Below are 14,089 nucleotides of genomic sequence, written 5' to 3'. Positions count from 1 at the left end.
CGTTGTACTTTGGATGCCTGAAGGGGTAAATAGCTTGATGTTTTTGCAGGGACATATAACAGATAGAGGGGATTAGCGCGGCCCACAGGTATAGTGTGTGAACACAAGCAACATACCCAATACTGCCCACAATTATTTCAGCAGGTCCCAAATGCAGTCCTCTAGTATGTTCACACTATAGAATCTCCACCTGAGGATTCTAGCGGCCACCAAAATCCTTCCATGCACCTTCTTTCGGAGGGTGAATTTCTGCAGTGTGAACGGGTCAAATGAAAACCTATCCACACCAATGTTAGAATAGTGCAGAGAAATTACATGCAGAGATTCCATAGTGTGAGCATACCCTAAAGATGTTCTCTGTTCTACACCACAGATGGATAGGCCATGATTTTGGAGGGGGACTGACTCAGCAGGAGAATGTGGCATTAGCTGGCACAGCCACCAGTAGGGTCACAGAGGAAATGACTGCAGTCATGGTATAAGCCACACTGTGTCTGTACATGGGCTTCAATTCACTTCACGCCTCAGAGTTACTAACTACCAAAATGCTGATAACGTATGAGCACTTACCCTGGATAATCAGGTCAGTTCCGAATAGGTCAGCTGACATCGTGGACTTTGCCATGTTCAAAGGTGCAGGCTCCCCAGGCGAGGCATTGATACTGTGTTCTAGCTGAGCAGAAGAACGCATTGCTTTCTAATAATCGCCGTCACGCCAATCATACGTTTCCGGAGCGACGGCTTATCACTGATATAACCATTTACGCTTAAGTAGGGTTACACATTCAATTCGGCATTTAATTAACTTTTCTACATTTCTCTTAGGAATGATTTCCTAGAAATCTATGGCAGAAATGTATTAAATACGTCTGAGGAATGAAACTGGCTGCATTACGGAGAGACGCCTGCAGGCAGCAGAAAGATCGCCGTGCGCCAAGCAAACTAGAGGCTGCCGATAGGAAATGAAGAGATCGTCTGCAACCTGTGGCTCTTCGCTCTTGTGAAACTACAACTCCCAGCAAGTTCTGACTGTAAACATAGAACAGTGGTTGCCACCAGGGTGCCTCCAGTTGTTGCAAAACTACAACTTCCAGCATGCCCGAACAGTCTTTTGCTGTCCAGGCATGCTGGGAGTTGTAGTTTGGCAACAGCTGTAGGCACCCTGGTTGGAAAACTCTACTAAAGAGCATTGGTTTCAGGCTTGCTTCTTTTCCGTCCACGTTCTGCTTTTAGCATTTAAAAATACTTATGCCCTATCCCCAGCCACAACTAACTTATCCCCATCCACAGAATAAGTGATAAGTAGCTAATCGTGGGCCAAAGGCTGTCCGGGCATGCTGGGAGTTGTAGTTTTGAAACAGTTGGAGGCGTCCTAGTTGGGAAACACTGGTTTAATGGATTGGGGTCTGACCTCCAGATATACACAAGCACATCGCTCTTGTATCTCAGACACTCCTATAGATGCATGGAGAGTGGGACTGATGAAAAGAGTCGGGACCCCGTTCTTAAAGGGGTACTCCACTGCTCAGAATTTGGAACAAAATGTTCCGAACGCTTAGAACCGGTGCCGGGAGCTCGTGATGTCATAAGAGGGTGGGGCTATGACGTCATGAGCTCCCAGCACCGGCTCTAAGAGTTCGGAACATTTTGTTTCAAACGCTGAGCAGTGGAGTACCCCTTTAAGATCTCAGGGGATCCTAGAAGACAGACCCCCCCCCACACACACACATAATCAGACACTTATCCCCCATCCCGTTTTTTAAACGCTGGAGTGCATGCATGCTGATGATGTGTGGTGTAGATCCTGACTGACAGCTTCACTTGTAGTGTCCATATTAGGGATCGACCGATTATCGGTATGGCCGATATTATCGGCCGATAATCACGATTTTGGGCATTATCAGTATCGGCAATTACCTTGCCGATAAGCCGGTAATGCCCCCCCCCCCGACCCACCGCACCCCCCACCGTAGTGCTGGGCGGTATACCGGTATGAACCAGATACTGTTTTTTTTTCTCCCACGGTATGGATTTTTGCCCATACCGCTATACCGGTCGGGCCCCTCCCCCACCCTCCGAGTCAATAAAAAAAATAATTAAACTTACCCGTAATGGGGGTGGTCCGGGCCATCCATCCTTCCTGTAGTGTCCGGCGGCATTCCAGGTGGAGGGTGAACCGGTCCGGGCTGTCCTTCTCCAGGGGGGGCTCTTCTCCACTCCAGGCAGGCTCCGGCCTAGTACGCTGCATAGACGCCGCTACGCTGTGACGTCAGTTGCGTCGCTGCGCACGGGCATCACTGCGCAGTGGCGTCTATGCTGCGTTACTAGGCCGGAGCCTGCCCGGAGTGGAGAAGAGCACCCCCGGAGAAGGACAGCCCGGACCGGTTCACCCTCCACCCGGAGTGCCGCAAGACACTACAGGAAGGATGGATGGCCCGGACCACCCTGAAAGGTAGGGGGAGAGAAGCAGGTGGTTCTGGTGGCGGCGGCCTATGGCACCGCAAAAGCCACTGCAGTGCATTGATTTAAAGCGCCCGCTTTAAATTAATGATCTGCAGCGGTGTCGTGGGGGGGGAAAATAGCCGATAACTTATACCGAAATATCGGTATAAGTTATGGGCTATCGGCCCTAACCTCCACCGATTATCGGTATTGGCCCTAAAAAACCCATATCGGTCGATCCCTAGTCCATATGTATAAAGTAGGGATCGACCGATTATCTGTTTGGGCGATATTATCGGCTGATATTCACAATTTTGGACATTATCAGTAACGGCAATTACCTTGCCGATAATGAATACCCTGTGCGTCTTTTAACCTGCATATGCCATTTCAACATTGAGAAAGAGACAATGTGAGTCTCGAAATGCGTTTGTTGGCTTAATAAATGAACAGTATCACAATTCAACGTGTACTGTGAAATCTTTGAACACGGATTGCGCCGTTGAAACCCGGATCCTTTTTTGAAGTTTCTTCTACCATTAGAGACTTTAGAAGACAAGACCTGCAGTCACCATAGAGGCCTGTGTCAGTAATAAGCGGGTGGGGAGGACAAGGCTGCAGGATCAGACAGTTTATTTGTCTATAATCATGGAGCTGTATCCACCAAATGGGAGACGCTGCTTGCATAGTTCCTTCCTTTATTTATGTGCATGCATTAGATGCAATAACAGAGAGAACCTATATGTAAACTTTTCAAAGGACTCTTACAAAATCCCCAGGCTGGATTCACACAGCTTTTACTGTGGCATATTTCGGGTATGTTCACACTGAGGAATTCAAGAGGAATTCAAGAGGAATGTCCTCCAGTAATTCTGATTGCTTTTTCAGCAATTGATTTTCCATTCACTTCAATGTATTTTCCGCTGTAAATTCTGCTTGCCGAATTCCGTTCCGCTTGAAGAAAGAACATGGTCATTCTTCAAGCGGAATCCGCAAGCAGACAATGGTAAAAAAAAAATTCTGCCCGACATCGTTTTCACGCGGAATTCAGAAAAGTTTAATTAAATAGCCTCCTCCTTCATTCCTCTTCATTTCCGGTTGAATTCCACTTGATGGATAAAATGAAAGAAGGCTACAATTTCCCGACCGAAATTATATATATATATATATATATATATATATATATATATATATATATATATAAACGGGATGAGTATTTAACTCAGGGAGAGATCACCACTCCTGGTGTGACGGAGCTTTCAAGGGCCACTAAGCACTCCGCAGGCATTCTAGGTATGGGAATATGCAAATCAGCTCATTACATCACCTTTTCAGGCGATGTTCCCTGGTATCAGCTTAGCTCCAGTTACGGAATATAAAAAGCTAATCGGGATTAATGCCAAGCCAGAACTCTCTCCAGAAGGAAAGAGTACCCATCTGCAGACCGCTGTTTCGGGGTACTTGCCCCTCGTCAGTACAGAGCAGGGTGAACTGGCTTAGCTGAGATGAGGGGCCCGACTGATCAAAACTTTACAAAAGTAAACAGTTTTTTTTTCAAAGTGACAGTGCCTATTTTAAAACTTATAGATTACTGCACACCTCATTCATACACATGGAACAGTTGCATAATCTTTAAAGAAAATTCTGCACTATATGAATATCCTCTAGAGTTTTTTTTTTTCCATTAAAGAAAATCTATTTTCATACAAACTAGTACAGAATTTTGTGTTAATGGATACTTAAAGGAGAACTCCAGACCATAAAAATTGTCCCCCATAGTGCCGGCAGTAAAAAAAATAAAGATGTACATACCTTCCCCCCGCTCCCCCGGGGCCTCCGGTAACCGGCTCTGGTCTCCACCGCAAACCACTTCCTGGTTGCCGGTGGTCGGATGAATCAGCCAATCACCAGCCGCAGCGCAGTCCGACTCGGCCGGCAATAGGCTGAGCGGCAGTGTGAGAACGCTTCAGGACACAAAATTCTTCACTACACCGGCACCTGCGGCCGGGGCCGAAAACGTCACACTGCCGCTCAGCCTATTGCCGGCCGAGTCGGACTGCGCTGCGGCTGGTGATTGGCTGATTCATCCGACCACCGGCAACCAGGAAGAGGATCGCGGCGGAGACCGGAGACGGTTACCGAAGGCCCCGGGGGAGCGAAGGAAGGTATGTACATCTTTATTTTTTTTACTGCCGGGACTATGGGGGACAATTTTTATGGTCTGGAGTTCTCCTTTAATCCCTTAAGGACACAGCCCATTTTGACCTTAAAGGAGTACTCTGGAGCAAAATATTTATAGCACATTGTAAAGCTAGCCCAAAGTTATATAATATCCTAAATTACTTCCGTTGCGCTAACTGCACGCTTATACGACTTTGCGGAAAACCGGAAGTGCAGCCAGTATCTCACAATTACTAATTTCGTACCCCTGTATTCAGCCTGTCGCGGCCATGTTGGTAATAAAAACGTCATCACTGTAAAGATCCTCCCCGCTCTCGCACGGCCCCCCCCTAGATGCAAGTAGGTCACTCCCATATTTTACATATTCATCTATTCCTCGTATGCGCAGCCATCATTGGCTGGACTGCGCGAACGACTCTGAATGCCTCCCGTCTATCACATCAAGCGGAGCACGCCGGCGCACTCAGCATTTCATGGGACCGAACATGTGACCACTCCTGGTCAATGATATCCCGGTTAGTTACGCTGCCGCAACTAACAGGGATATTTTTCAAAGAAGTTACACATGATTTCAATGTGTAACGTTTCAACGGGGCGGGTTTAATATAATGTCTAGGGAGGGGAAAGGATGAGGTAGAGGAGGGGGTGAGAAGGACTGAGGTACAGAGGGACCGGAAGCTGGAGCAAGGCAGCATGGGGGATGACGATTTTTACGTCATCCTCCACACCACCATAACCCGGAAGAACCGGGGACTTTGCCGCGCTGCAGCAGGAAAACGGCCAGACCGACTTCTGAAAGAAGGACATTGATAGAAAGGTACAGCCGCGGGGAACATTTTGGGCAAAAAAAAAATGTGCACCACAGTACTGCTTTAAAGGGGTACTCCGGTGAAAACCTTTTTTCTTTTAAATCAACTGGTGGCAGAAAGTTAAACATATTTGTAAATTACTTCTATTAAAAAATCTAAATCCTTCCAGTACTTAATAGCTGCTGAATGCTACAGAGGAAATTCCTTTCTTTTTGGAACACTGTTGACATTACGAACACAGTGCTCTCTGCTGACATCTCTGTCCATTTTAGCAACCATGCATAGCAGATGTATGCTAAGGGCAGCATGGTGGCTCAGTGGTTAGCACTGCTGCCTTGCAGTGCTGGGGGCTTGGGTTCAAATCCCACTAAGCGTTGTTATTATTATTATAATAACGTCAGCAGAGAGAACTGTGGTCGTGATGTCAGCAGAGAGCATTCCAAAAAGAAAAGAATTTCCTCTGTAGTATTCAGCAGCTAATAAGTACAGGAAGGATTAAGATTTTTTAATAGAAGTAATTTACAAATATGTTTAACTTTCTGCCACCGGTTGATTTAAAAGAAAAAAGGTTTTCACTGGAGTACCCCTTTAAGGACCAGGCCAATTTTATTTTTGCATTTTAGTTTTTTCCTCCTCGTCTTATAAAAAACGTAACTCTTATATTTTCATCCACAGACTAGTATGAGGGCTTGTTTTTTTGTGCGACCAGTTGTCCGTTGTAATGCCATCACTCATTTTACCATAAAATGTATGGCGCAACCAAAAAAATACTATTTGTGTGGGGAAATTAAAAAGAAAACCGCAATTTGCAAATTTTGGAAGGTTTCGTTTTCACGCTCTACAATTTACGGTAAAAATGTCGTGTTCTTCATTTTGTGGGTCAATACGATTAAAATGATGCCCATGATAACATACTTTTCTATTATTGTTGCGCTTAAAAAAAAAACGAAAAAAAAACTGTTTAACCAAATTAGTACGTTTAAAATCCCCCTATTTTGACGACCTATAACCTTTTCATTTTTCTGTATAAGCGGCGGTATGAGGCCTCATTTTTTGCGCCATGATCTGTACTTTTTATTGATACCACATTTATGTATATAAGTTATTAATTTTTTTTATAAATTATTTTTGAATAAAATGTGACAAAAAAGCAGGAATTTTGCGTTTGTTTTTTTTTACGTTCACTATATGAGATCAATAACATTATATTTTAATAGTTCGGACATTGTTACGCACGCGGCAATACCAAATATGTGCATTCATTTTTTTATTTCTTTTTTTACACTTTATGGGGGTTAATGGGGAAAAAAAGGACATTTAAAATTTTTATTGGGGGAGGGGATTTTTCCCTTTTAAAAAAAAAAAATTTTTTAAACACTTTAATAGTCCCCATGCGATCAGCAGCTGGGACCAGCCGCGCACGATCCGAGCATCGCTCCGATGCTCACAGCCACATACAGGACGTAAATATATGTCCTGGTGCACCAAGTACCGCCGCACCAGGATGTAAATTTACATCCTTGGTCGTTAAGGGGTTGAAGGGGTACTCCGCTGCTCAGAGTTTGGAACAAAACTTCCGAACGCTGGAGCCAGCACCGGGAGCTTGTGATGTCATGGCCCCCCAGCCCCCTCCCACTACATGGCTCAATGCAAGTCTATGGGAGGGGGCGTGACGGCTGTCACGCCCCCTCCCATAGACTTGCATTGAGGGGGCATAGCCGTTACATCATGAGGGGGCGGAGTTATGATGTCACAAGCTGCCAGCTCCAGTGTACGGAACACTTTGTTCCAAACGCTGCGTAGCGGAGTGCCCCTTTAAAGTATACTTGTCACTTCAAGTGGCTTTTCAGGATATGCTGTCATGTATGTACAGGAGCAGCACTATTTCTGGACATTATAGTATCTCACATAAGTGACTACACCCCTCACATTTTGTAAATATTTTATCATCTTTTCATGTGACAAAACTGAGGAAATGACCCTCTGCTACAATGTAAAGTAGTGAGTGCACGGCCTGTATAAGGGCTGGGTTCACATCACGTTTTCTCCCATACGGGAGCGCATACGGCAGGGGGGGGCTAAAACCCCGCGCACCCGTATGCCTTTCTATGCGCTCCCGTATGTCATTCATTTCAATGAGCCGGCTGGAGTGAAATGTTCCGTCCGGTCGGCTCATTTTTGCGCCGTATGCGCTTTTCCCCCGGACTTAAAACTGTGGTCAACCACGGTTTTAGGTCCAGTTGTAAAAGAGCATACGGCGCAAAAATGAGCCGACCAGACGGAACATTTCACTCCAGCCGGCTCATTGAAATGAATGACATACGGGAGCGCATAGAAAGGCATATGGGAGCGCGAGGTTTTAGCCCCCCCCCTGCCGTATGCGCTCCCGTATGGGAGAAAACGTGATGTGAACCAAGCCTTACAGTGTTTAATGTTGTGTCTCCTCAAAATAACAACACACAGCCATCAATGTCTAAACCTTGGCAACAAAAGTGAGGACACGGTGGAAATATCCAATTGGGCCCAATTCGGGAGGGTCATTTCTTCAGTATTGTCATATAAAAAGATATAAAATATTTACAAAAATGTCAGGTGTGGACTCCCAGGAGATTCCGTACATAAGGCTAAGTACATTGCTGTTTGCATCTGTCTCGTTCAGGGTCCATTCTGCTCTTTTTTTGTCTCCTTGCACAGACGGACCCTGAAACGGGTCGGAGCGCAACCAACACTGCCCGGTCCCAATGGACCCCATTAACTTGAATGGGGTCTGTCAAGGAGAAGAAAAATTATCCACGCCCAACTTTTTTTCTCCACTAAATTTGTCGTCATTTTGACAGCATTGCCAAAGGAGCTCCATATAGCGGAGCCCGATGGCCCGAGGCCTTCATTGTATATTTTATTTTTCAGTAGATTTCTGCTCTGCAGACTTCATCTATAATTTTCTGTTCTCCCCGAGCGGATGGGTGGAGCTCCCTCCTCTCCCCTCCATAGACTTGTACTGGCTTGTCTTGACACAGGACTAAGCTGAGCTGATTTCCAGAGATGAAGTTGTCAGCCAGGGGGTATTCAGGGGGAGTTTGATAACAGTATAAAGAAACATTTTTGTCCAATATTGATATATTACAATGTTTTACATTCATTTGTACTATTGATCCATGCAAAGTTTGTTTAAATGACAGTGACTATATTAGTCTAGTTCAGAATGAAGAGAGTCTCTTGTTCTGGATGACCTGTCCCATAGTGCATTACTCAGAAAACTAATAGATTAAAAAAGTACCTAAAAAAAAAAAACTGTTCTAAACTAACTCAGGCTATGTTCCCTAACTACTCCTAACACCCTGAAAAATTTCAGAGCATTAAAAAGCTATATATCATACCTTTATTCTTGCTCACATAGTGCAATCTCCCAGCAGGAGAAAGTGGGCATTTCCCAGCAAGCATGACATCACTGAAGTCTGCTGGGGGACCACTTCTGCCCTCACATCGCTGTGTGAGGCTCTGTGCATGTTTCAGTGAGGCTCTGTGCAGCTTTCAGTGAGGCTCTGTGCAGCTGTCAATCAAGCTCAGTGCAGAGAACTACTCCCTGAGTTCGGTCTCCTGCCAGACCAGGAGGAGACCAAACTCACTGTATTATTTATGGCAGGAAACAGAACAGAGCCACCTACTGGCCGTTTTTTTTTCTGTTACCTTTTAAACATATTTATGTTACCGTAATTTGTGACAGGTACTCTTTAAATGGACGCAGTGTAATACACCATTCCCCCCTGTGGTGGCACTGCAGGGAAAACTAAACACTTACTGGCTGGTTCCCTACAGACTACAGCTGGCATCTAAACAGGGGGGGGGGCACTTTGTGATCTGTCAATTGTCAAGGAAGGATTGTCAAAATAGGAGAACCCCTTTAAGTTTACACTGTATAACTTGTACTATACACTTGATAAGTCAATCTGATCGATCTGAAAGTTATTCCTAGAGCATCGAGAACAGCAAAAGTCAGAGCTGACAGGAAGCACAAGGCAGAAGCGTCGTATACAGGTGACAGGACCGCACTGAACTATAGACGTGCCAGGGAATGTACCACCGACAGTTACCTGGCACAGATCTATAGCTGCCAGAGACATCAGCAGACCCATCATATGTGACCCCACAGCACACAGATCCAGTGCACATGTCAGCACGCGGGGGGCACAGTGGATCAGACACACAGGGACATGTGTACGACACAAGTTGTCAGTGTGGGGCCCCACGTCCCGGGTTACAAGCCCACACCATTCTTGCACCAGAAGCTTTGTTTGTCTGTGGTGCAGACAGTCCAGGGAGATGACAGGGAGGAGGAAGGGGGGGGGGGGCAAACTACAGAAGAAGCCAAGAGAAATCCAAGTGAGAGTCTATAGGAGGGGCCCATGAGCTGCGGGCCCTGAGGGGAGAAGATCAAAGAGGGACACGGAGACACAACAACAAAGGACGAGGAGCTGCACCGTGGATCACCATGTAATGTGGACTACAGTCAGGCCCTGCACACACACAGATCTACAGGTTGGACTAGAACAGTGGTCTCCAAGCTGTGGACCTCCACCTGTTGCAAAACTACAATGCCCAGCATGCCCAGACAGCCAACGGCTGTTTGGGCATGCTGGGAGTTGTAGTTTTGCAACAGTTGGAGGTCCTCAAATCGGAGTCCACTGGACTAGACTAGAACATAAGCGCGGCCATAGATGTCTGGTCAGAGGAGACTTTGTCTTTATACCAGGGTAATACAAAGCTTAGGATCTGTCCAACAGGTATTGAAGGTCTCTGGTCAGAGCTAAAGAATCTGCCCCTATGACAACCCCTACAGTACTGGTCAGATAATCCCCACCAATGCCTTTCTGACAGGTGCCGTTAACACAGGATGTCCTCCTGATGGGCACACCATGATGGGGCCGTCAACACAGGATGTCCTCCTGATGGGCACACCATGAAAGGGCCGTCAACACAGGATGTCCTCCTGATGGGCACACCATGATGGGACCGTCAACACAGGATGTCCTCCTGATGGGCACACCATGATGGGGCCGTCAACACAGGATGTCCTCCTGATGGGCACACCATGAAAGGGCCGTCAACACAGGATGTCTTCCTGATGGGCACACCATGATGGGGCCGTCAACACAGGATGTCTTCCTGAAGGGCACACCATGATATGGCCGTCAACACAGGATGTCCTCCTGATGGGCACACCATGATGGGGCCGTCAACACAGGATGTCTTCCTGATGGGCACACCATGATATGGCCGTCAACACAGGATGTCCTCCTGATGGGCACACCATGATGGGACCGTCAACACAGGATGTCCTCCTGATGGGCACACCATGATGGGACCGTCAACACAGGATGTCCTCCTGATGGGCACACCATGATGGGACCGTCAACACAGGATGTCCTCCTGATGGGCACACCATGATAGGGCCGTCAACACAGGATTTCCTCCTGATGGGCACACCATGAAAGGGCTCTCAACACAGGATGTCCTCCTGATGGGCACACCATGATGGGGCCGTCAACACAGGATGTCCTCCTAATGGGCACACCATGATGGGGCTGTCAACACAGGATGTCCTCCTGATGGGCACACCATGATGGGGCCGTCAACACAGGATGTCCTCCTAATGGGCACACCATGATGGGGCCGTCAACACAGGATGTCCTCCTGATGGGCACACCATAAAAGGGCCATCAACACAGGATATCCTTTCTGATGGGCACACCAAGATGGGGCCGTCAACACAGGATGTCCTCCTAATGGGCACACCATGATGGGGCCGTCAACACAGGATGTCCTCCTAATGGGCACACCAGTAAGGGGCCTGTAATAATGCGACGTCCTCATGATGGGGCCCACAAGGACAGGGCGATCTCCAGACTGGGGCCCACAAGACAGGGACATCCTCATAATGGAGCACAATGACAGGATGATCTCCCAAAAGGAGCCAGCCAGAGAGGGACATGCTTGATGGGGGCAGCAACGACAGGAAGATGTAACAGGGGCCAGCCAAAAAAAGGACACTCATGATGGGGCCCATTATGACAGGACAATTTCCCCACAGGTGCCTACCAGAAAGGGATGCCCTCCACACAGGACCAGTGACGTTCTTCATAGTGCCCCATTTCCAGCTGACACTGTGTTAGAGAAGCACCGAGCTCACCACAGCAGTGCCCGGGGGTGAAGTGGACGCCTACTAGTCACTAATCGGTTCCTGTCTCTACTCCACAAGATATGTTTAAGGGTCTATTCACACGTACAGTATTCTGTGCAGATTTGATGCGCAGGATTTGAAGCTGTGTTCTGCGCAGAATACTGTACGTGTGAATAGACCCTAAAAGGTGCAAATCTTTCCATTACAGTATTTTCTGTCAGACCTTATAAATTCCCAGCAAAGTCCTCCATGTGAACACAGCCAAACATCTACATGAAAACCAGCCAGGTATTGGCATAGGTGGCAGAAAAAGGTCAGGTGACAACCAGAGAGGGTTAAAACAGGTCAGAGGATGCCACAAGAGCCTGGCAACACTCAGGTGGCAGAACACAACCTTTGGTAAGGAATTAGGGGGTGACACAAGTCAGGCAATAACAAAGGTTATGGGCACCGGCCTGTGGCGAAGGTGGCAACTCAGGTTGTGGGCATAGGAAGGCGATAACACAAGTGGCAGGCGCAGGTCAGACAACAACACAGGCAGTAGGCATGGGTTAGACTGGTTCATAGGCACTGGGCAAGGGCATGTGGCATAAATGGGTCACCAGGTGACACAGGCAGCGGGCACAGGGTACCTGGCTACACAGGTGACGGGCACAGGGTACTTGGTGACACCAGTGGCAGACATAGTTTACCTGGTGACACAGGCCTCGGACAGGGGGTACCTGGTGACACAGGAGGTGGTACCGGGGTACTTGGCTACACCAGTGGCAGACAAAGGGTATTTGGGGGCACAGGTTACCTGGCAACACAGGCGGTGGGCATGGGTCACCTAGCAATGGGCATGGGTCATGCAGGAGGCATCATAAAGGGCCCCTGTTACTGGAGGAGACATGCAGTCTAGAAGAATGGGAAAGACCATAAGAGACAGCGCTGTACAAAGGGTGTGAGAGATCCTGAGGGGGAGACAGCCGTACACAAGATGGAAGAGGCTCAGGGGGGAGACAGCTGTACCCGGACAATCACCGGCACACCGCACCCATCAGGTCCCTGCATAACACTACACGTACCGGGCAGATGTCCCGTCCTCGGCCTCCCCTAGCCGGGCCGTCCTGCTCTTCTCCCCGCTGCTGTCCGCCTCACACTTTCCCCCTTCCCAGCACCTCTGCGGCCATCACAAAGCTCCGCCCCTGGTCCCGCCCCCGACACATCTCAAAAGGGAACCGCCCACCTGACGTCACCTTCCCGCTGTCCTATCAGAACGGCCGTCTCCTTATGGGCGGAGCTGGTGTGTGACGTCACGGTAGACTGTGGTCGCACGGTAGTCTGTGCCCTGCTCCTCATATCCTCTATACTTCTTTAAAACTTTCCTTCTATGCCTGTGTTCACATTTAAAATGTTCTTAAGCGGTATTTACCAACGTGTGGCTCTCCAGCTGTTCCAAAACTGTAACTCCCAGCATGCCCTGAGCTAGAAAGCCAAAGGCCTATGACCCAGCTATTTTGGGAATCTTTACAAAAACTGTAGGCTAGTGTTTCTCAACTAGGGTGCCTCCAGCTGTTTTTAACTATAATTGTAGGCCAGTGTTTCCCAACTAGGGTGCCTCCAGCTGTTTTTAACTATAGGTCTAGGCCAGTGTTTCTCAACTAGGGTGCCTCCAGCTGTTTTTAACTATAGTCGTAGGCCATTGTTTCCCAACTATGGTGCCTCCAGCTGTTTTTAACTATAGTCGTAGGCCATTGTTTCCCAACTATGGTGCCTCCAGCTGTTTTTAGCTATAGTTGTAGGCCAGTGTTTCCCAAATAGGGTGCCTCCAGCTGTTTTTAACTATAGGTGTAGGCTAGTGTTTCTCAACTAGGGTGCCTCCAGCTGTTTTTAACTATAGTTGTAGGCCATTGTTTTCCAACTAGGGTGCCTCCAGCTGTTTTTAGCTATAGTTGTAGGCCAGTGTTTCCCAAATAGGGTGCCTCCAGCTGTTTTTAACTATAGGTCTAGGCCAGTGTTTCTCAACTAGGGTGCCTCCAGCTGTTTTTAACTATAGGTGTAGGCTAGTGTTTCTCAACTAGGGTGCCTCCAGCTGTTTTTAACTATAGTTGTAGGCCAGTGTTTCCCAACTAGGGTGCCTCCAGCTGTTTTTAACTATAGTTATAGGACAGTGTTTCCCAACTAGGGTGCCTCCAGCTGTTTTTAACTATAGTTGTAGGCGAGTGTTTCCCAACTAGGGTGCCTCCAGCTGTTGCAAAACTACAATTACCAGCATGCCCGGAGAGCCAAAGGCTCTCCAGGCATGCTGGGAGTTGCAGTTTTGCAACAGCTGGAGGCACCCTGGTTGAGAAACACTGGCCTAGGGCTACACAGTGACTTTGCCTGCGACATGGTGAATGCATGGAGACTAGTATAGTTAATGGGGGTCACGTGACCTAGAAGTGCAGCGACCCCAAACAGATGTCACGGTCGCACTGCAGCAGCGAGAAACGCCAGT

General features: G+C 47.7%; 1 protein-coding gene across 2 annotated transcripts in view; it reads right to left on the bottom strand.

Annotated features, from left to right (window-relative positions):
- Positions 1–12,806, bottom strand: part of WWP1 (WW domain containing E3 ubiquitin protein ligase 1) — a 133,824-nt gene extending 121,018 nt beyond the window's left edge. For both annotated transcript variants that reach the window (XM_056522277.1, XM_056522279.1), the window contains exon 1: positions 12,678–12,806. The gene's annotated coding sequence lies outside the window, so the exon portion shown is untranslated. The remainder of the gene's footprint in view (positions 1–12,677) is intronic.
- Positions 12,807–14,089: the final 1,283 nt, after the last annotated feature.

This window comes from Hyla sarda, chromosome 5, assembly GCF_029499605.1.
Source record: "Hyla sarda isolate aHylSar1 chromosome 5, aHylSar1.hap1, whole genome shotgun sequence".
NCBI classification, from domain to species: domain Eukaryota; kingdom Metazoa; phylum Chordata; class Amphibia; order Anura; family Hylidae; genus Hyla; species Hyla sarda.
Note: the sequence above shows the minus strand (reverse complement) of the source record. Positions and strands in the feature narration are given on the sequence as shown.